The sequence below is a fragment of the Papaver somniferum genome, chromosome 11, assembly GCF_003573695.1.
Source record: "Papaver somniferum cultivar HN1 chromosome 11, ASM357369v1, whole genome shotgun sequence".
NCBI lineage: Eukaryota > Viridiplantae > Streptophyta > Magnoliopsida > Ranunculales > Papaveraceae > Papaver > Papaver somniferum.
Genome location: NC_039368.1, coordinates 34,529,859 through 34,537,025, shown reverse-complemented (window position 1 = coordinate 34,537,025; position 7,167 = coordinate 34,529,859).

The following is a 7,167-nucleotide window of genomic DNA, read 5'->3' as shown; positions in this document are numbered from 1 at the left end:
TTCTCAAATAATGAGAGAGTGAATTTTCGTTTGTTAATGATACAAATCTAGCAAGGGGATACCAATCACAAAAATTACCAATTGAATCATTCATGGCTATTCCAGAAAGTGAAAAGTACAGGGAGACCCATTCTACAGATTTTCTATACCGTGAAACCCACGGGGGGAAAAGTTCACGCGCGCACCCAATTTTCGTGAGAAAATTTCTCCCAAACCCACAATTTATAAAATTTGGTTTCTTCGTATCTTTTCTTCTTCTTCTTCTTCACATGAATTTCTTCTTCAATTATTTTTCTTCTTCCTCCCAACTGTGATTTATGATCAATAATATTGATAGATAGTATAATCACATGAAGATTGGAAACAATAGATGAATGAAATCGAAATTTAGGGTTTGAGGTGATGTTCTGAGATGAATCGAGATCTTGCTGTTTGTTATTTCCGAAAGATGTGTGAATGGTTTTTTTTTAATTAGGTATTATGATTGATAAGATGGATCTGAGATGTGTTCTGAGATGGAGATAGGGTTTGTAATTGTTTCAATCAAGTAGAACAAGAAGAAAAGTTGATTTGAGATTTAGAAAATACACGGAATAATAATAAAGCTTATTTGAGTTGGGATGATGAACAACGACGAAGAAGATGAGCATAACATGTCATGCAGTCGAAAAAATGGATGCATAACACATTATCCGGCATCTTTGTTATTTTGTGTGAAATTGAAAATTGATGCATAATGCATCATGCAATCGAGAAAATGGATGCATAACCTGGTATGCATCCAAAATACGGCTGCATAATGCATTATGCATCGAGAAAATTGTTGCATAATCTTTTATGCATCGAGAAAATGGATGAATAACCTGATATGCATCCTTAAATATGGCTGCATAACCAATTATGCATCAATTTTTTATGTACGCACTAAAATCAACCAAAACAGTGTCTATATAACTCGTTATAGATGCATAACTTTGTTATGCAGTCGAGAAAATGGTTGCATAATTCGTTATGCGTCTGCATAATGTGCTATGCATCTTTTTTGGAGGCTACATAATGAGTATGTAGTCAGTTTTCGAAAATTTTCCATAAAACGATGATCACCTCCGATTTTTTCGTGAAAAACAAAAAATTGATATTGTTGTTTGTACTCGTTGCGCATCTCTCTTAAAAATATTTCCAATGTAAAATTCCAAGGCGCGGATTTTTAGATACGTTATATCCATGTTGTGTTGCCAATTATACCCCTAGTATTCATAGTATTCATTGACTTGGAGAAATCATATGATAAAGTACCGAGAAATATCATGTGGTAGGCTCTTAATAAGAAAAAAGTCCCCATAAAGTAAGTCACCCTCATTAAGGATATATACGATGACGTTGTGACTAGTATCAGAGCATACGGTAGCGAGACTAGTGACTTTCCTATTAAGATAGGATTGCACCAAGGGTCGCTTTTTAGCCATTACATTTTCGCCCTAGTAACGGACGAAGTTACCGGGGACATAAAAGAGGAGTTCTATTGGTGCATGCTCTTTACTGATGATGTGATGTTAGTTGACGAGAGTATGGTAGGGGTTGATAGAAAACTGGAGTTCTGGAGGCATATTATATAATCCAAGGGTTTTATATTTAATAGGCTAAAATCGAGTCTAAGGTGTGAGTTCACCGATGCTAGAGAAGAGGAAGGTAATGTCACTTGGACGGACAAAGAGTCAAAAAAAGGATACTTTTCGATATATATAATCGATGTTGCAGAGTGATTGCGAGATTAATGGAGGATGTTTGCCATCAGGATGAGTAAAATGGTGACAGGCAACCAACATCCTGTATGACAAAAAAGTTCTGCAAAAGCTCAAAGGCAAGTTTTACAAGATGACTATCAGACCAACGATATTGTATATTGCGGAATGTTGGGCGACTAAAAGACAACACATTCAGAAGATAAGTGTAGCATAGATATGCATAATGCGGAGAATTTGTGGACACACAAGACATGACTATATTATAAATGAAGTTATACACGATAAACTTGGAGTGACACCTATCAAGGAGAAGCATATTTAACATCAATTGAGATAGTTTGAACATCTCAAATGGAGTCCTCCGGAGGTACCAGTGCATACTAGTATCATAAATCATACCATCTTACTAGTATAAAGAAAAGACCGCTTTGTTTGGTGAAGCCTTATTTTTGGTGAAGCTTTTTTTTATTACCAATATAACCTCCAAATTAAAGATCTTAAAATAAAAAATACGAGCTATAGAAGGTAATAGTTAAAGAACGCTAAGGGTGAATTTGTAATATGGTAACTTAGTGGTGCCAGGTTCGAATCCCGTTGATCACCATTTTATCGATTTTTACACTATTTGCGCTCCCTTTCTAATTCGACATCCTTCGTATAAGGGGTCAAAAAATGCAAATTCATTAGGGCCATTCGAACCTAAACTCACAATTTATAGGAAATCACAGCGAACCTAATATAATTTAGGTTACAGTTCCTTACTTATAAAATCTCTTTGCTTATGAAATTCTTGATTCCTCTAATTGTCTAAGTGATTACGTTTGGTAACAATTTACTTCATTATTTCGGCTCTCTGTACTTCCACAATTATGTTCTTTCCTAATTTCCTTGAATTCTCATTCATCATTCTGAATTATCACAGGAAAATTAGATATAGTAGCAGTGGGAATATGGTTTACATAAAAAAGTTTGATATGAGTGGAAGTATGAAAACATATTTTCTAACAGATTTTCCAAAATCTGTCATAAATAAATATTAAGTTTGTGAACAGTAGTTGGTTGTGTAAATGCCTAACATGATCATTGTTTAACTTTAGCTCACTTTCTCATTAAGTCATTCTCGATTCTAATTTACCGTGTAAATTTATGACATATTTTGGTTCACTTTTTAGTTTGAATTATTCCTTAATATTTATTTAAAATTTCTCGCATCTTGAGTTTTTATTTTGCAGAGGAGGAACCATATGTTTGTTTATTGCGTATAGAAATGCTTTGACTACAATCATGTGTCATATTAAAATCATTTGATAAAGATATTAATAGGTTCACTACGAGCACCGTTGATATAGAATTTGATTACTTTTGTGCCAAAGGAATAATTTCTCACATCTTGAGTTTTTATTTGCAGGAGAGGAACCATATGTTTGTTTATTGCGTATAGAAATGCTTTGACTACAATCTCATGTCATATTAAAAGCATTTGATAAAGATATTAACAGGTTCAATACGAGTACCGTTGATATAGAATTTGATTACTTTTGTGCAAAAGGAAACACTGTTGTATTAATATTTTTCATGCATTTCGTTTCAATGAATAAGTCGCGATAGTTGTGGAGAGTTAAGTAAGGTCTTTATACTAGGTTGCATGATGAATTAAGCAACACATTTATGTAGTTTACTGAATTTTTAGTCCTACAATCTGTAAACATAACAATATGACAAGTTACGAATGCTGAGTTGTGTACTTGATAGGTTGATACTATTGGCGTCATAAAATGGTGCATCTAGAATATAGTAGCATGAAGTAAATTTGGCGTACATCATAGGCAAGTGACATGAACATAGTTTCCTTTAAGTCACAACCTTAGATTGCTAGGTGTAAGTGACCTACCTTAGAGAAAATTTGTCGTACATCATAGGAAGAAAGGTGACAAGAACATATGTAGTTAAATTTTTCTATCTTCAATGTCTTTTTTTTGTTTTGTTTCAAATGGACTACTAGCTAGATTCATTCATTCGTATTAGTAGTTGAATGTGATCTACAGAAGGTCAGCAGTAAGAAGAGATGGCGTATAAATATACACCATCTTTGTCAGGGACACTATAGAAGAGGGAACATTCTTTTCGTCACTCTCTGTGACTGTTAGTTATTGAATCGTCATCCAACTAAAAAGTCGGTAAACATGTACTTAGAGTTTTATGCATTCTCCATTCTTCTCTGACTCTGGATCTCTCGTGTAGGTTAGGCCAGGTTAGTTGTTTATTTATATAATTAACCGAGTCATATATATAGTTGGGACTTATTCTCTGATGAGTAGATTTTTGTTTGTTATTAGCGGTTCCAATAATTAGGAAGAACATTTGGGAATTGGTTAATCGAGTATGCTGCATCTTAAGTGTAGTGTGTGTATTCCTCATGTACACGCGTTCATAATATTTAACTTTGCCTATTGTTAAAGAACTCTGAAACCGGCGTTTTTTGAGTTGGTTGCAGAGATTTGATATTGTGATTGGTGTGGTAGAACTCTACCGACAAAGACACAGATAAAGATGCAAAAGGTATAGTACTCTAAATCGTGTTGTTCGAGAAATTTTTAGAAAAATATTTGTTTTATCGTAATTGGATTTTATACTGGCAGGTGGTTTTCAATTGATTTCCTATTCAACATTAGGTAGGGTAAAACTTTAATTGGTTCTCACAAGCCTTCATAACATGATTTTGCGGAGGACAATGATCGCCAATGGGATAACATGACTACAACCGGCTACGTTTTTAATTTTACATCTTTATTACATTTGTGTAAGCCCATAACAACGCCGTACATATTGTTGTCAATTGAACTAGGATGTAATGTGATACGGAGCGATTTTGGAATGTTGAATGTCATGTAAGAGAACATATTTTTTTTATATATGGTTAAATTTTTTTTACCGAATAACATCTTTTACAAGTTTTGGAACGGAATGGCAAGCGCATCGCGCGTGCATGTTACACTAGTAACATAAAGAGAAGCAGAGGTCGACCAAAATCAAGATGGGATTAGGCAATGAAAAGATTCTTAAGGGAACAAATAATGTCTGAAGAGTTGGCTTTAGACAAAAATGTGTTGAAGTTAGAAATCCACGTACCAGAACCACGATCTAGGAAGTTGGTTAAGATTAATTTATGATAACATTTACATGCGACTCTATTTAGCAACCGATGATCAAGAAACTAGAGCTTAGGACATTGACCCTTATAATTTGTTTGTATAGTTAATTTATGGATTTTTACTAGCATGTTTAGTGGGATCACTTTTTTCTTTACTTTATTTTTTCTTTTTTGATCTTGGTAACTCTGACATGAGTTTCATTTCTAGCTTACCCCAATTTTTTTGGGAATAGGCTTGGTTATTGTTGTTGTTCCGTTTGCTCTTGTTAATGATCCATAGTGATTAGATACAAGAGTACCACCAACTTTTTGCTTCATCTAATCAGAAACTCTAAGTTGTGATATATCTCTTTAAGAATAGAAGAGAAAGGATAAATCACAAATTCACAACTTGTGAGTAAAATTATAACTATCACAATTATAATGTGGAAATATGAAAATAATTGACATAAAGATTTGTTAACTAGGACATCACTAACAGTACAAAAACCTCGAGACCTAAAGAGCCAGAGAAAAGCATTAACTATATTAAGCAATTACAAGTCGCCTATTATGAAATTTTGAACTCTTTATTGAAACTGAGAAGTACAAATTATACTGTCATCATAAACAACAACAATTTACAGGCCTTCAACTTATTAAGTTGAGGAACACAAATTTCTTAAATGTAGTCTACTAGTGGCAAAGAGTTAATTACTTGGTTGTTGCCCTACCAATATCTCACTTCACACTTGGTATTATTGTTCAACTTTTGTGAAGAACACAAGATTGGAATCTTAACTGGTGATTTTTAAGAAAATTTCTCTAAAATATTATGGTTTCTTGAATCTTTCTTGAAAAGAATCTATCAATTTTCTTAATAATCATTATCAACCAAGCTACCAGGATTTATTTTATTGTAAAACTAGGTCAACATCACAATAACATAAAATATCTTAGTTCAATAGTTGAGCTCATTAATTTCCAGTTTTCAAGTCAAGCAATATAACCAGACAACGACTTGTAATTACCCGCAAAATGACTTGTCACATCGATATCCGATAATAAAATTACCCTAGGTTTCCATACAAGCATACAAATAAATATGAATAACTTTATTGACAATTCTTGAGTGGCCTTATAGCAGAAGAGATGATCTTCTACTACATAGAAGATATAATAACATATGGGTAAAGAAAATTACAGTTAGCATTACCTAAGTAGAGATAGTTTCACTGTTTTTTAGTCCCAAAGAAGACAAATTCGCAACCTGATCTTGAAGGTTCAAAAGCGAATATGTGAACCTTCTATGTAAATTGAAGATATATATATATTCGTGTGGTGTGATAAGTTTGTAATATTGCAAATAATCTTTATTTATAGTGATTGCCCAAGGCTCTTAGATTTGATTTAAAGCTAACTTTTCTTATGATATAAACTAAATAGTTTCAAAAAGTACAAAATAATATTTGTGTATTGCTTTCATACTTTTTCGTTTGGCCATATATTTTAGGATTATACCGTTGTGGATAACTCCTTGCTGGGATGGCATTATTTCCAGTATGGTACTCATAGAATCCAAGCATTTTTAATGTATAAGATTTCTTACTAGATTTACTACTGTTGACTGTGAGTTTTTGACAAGGAAAAAACCTGTAAATTTGCGTCTGGGCCTGTATCAACGACTATGCTTAACCGGTATATATATATATATATATGTGTGTGTGCGCTAGGGCTTAACCGGTTTAACCGTAGGTATTATATATATATATATATATATATATATATATATATATATATATAGAATACTTGATTACCAGTATTGTACTCTCTTTTATCATATTGGTTGGACATCTTCTAGACGGATTGACCGTCAGTGTAGAGCAATATTTTCATCATGTTGCCACTGATGTTGGTGACGACTATGCTTCAAATGGTCGACCGCTAGTATAGAGCAATATTGTCCCCATGTTGCCACTGATGTTGGTGACGACTACCCTTCAGATGGTCTCTTCCTGTACAAAATATATATGATACTGAAGGCATAGTATTTAATATAGAGTCGTATCGAAAACCCTCTCAAGTCGCAAGCTCTCACGGCCAAGTTCCATTAGCATGTCATACTGGCACTTTCGTATTTAAACTATTGCCTTAATAGCATCATGTTCTAAATTTGGCACGGCATGCTTCCACAATTTAAGATCTAAACGAAGTTGAATTTAGTACATTCAATCAAGCGACTCTTAATTGAGTTTTGATACTAAGATATGACAGCCAAACTTGACATACCAA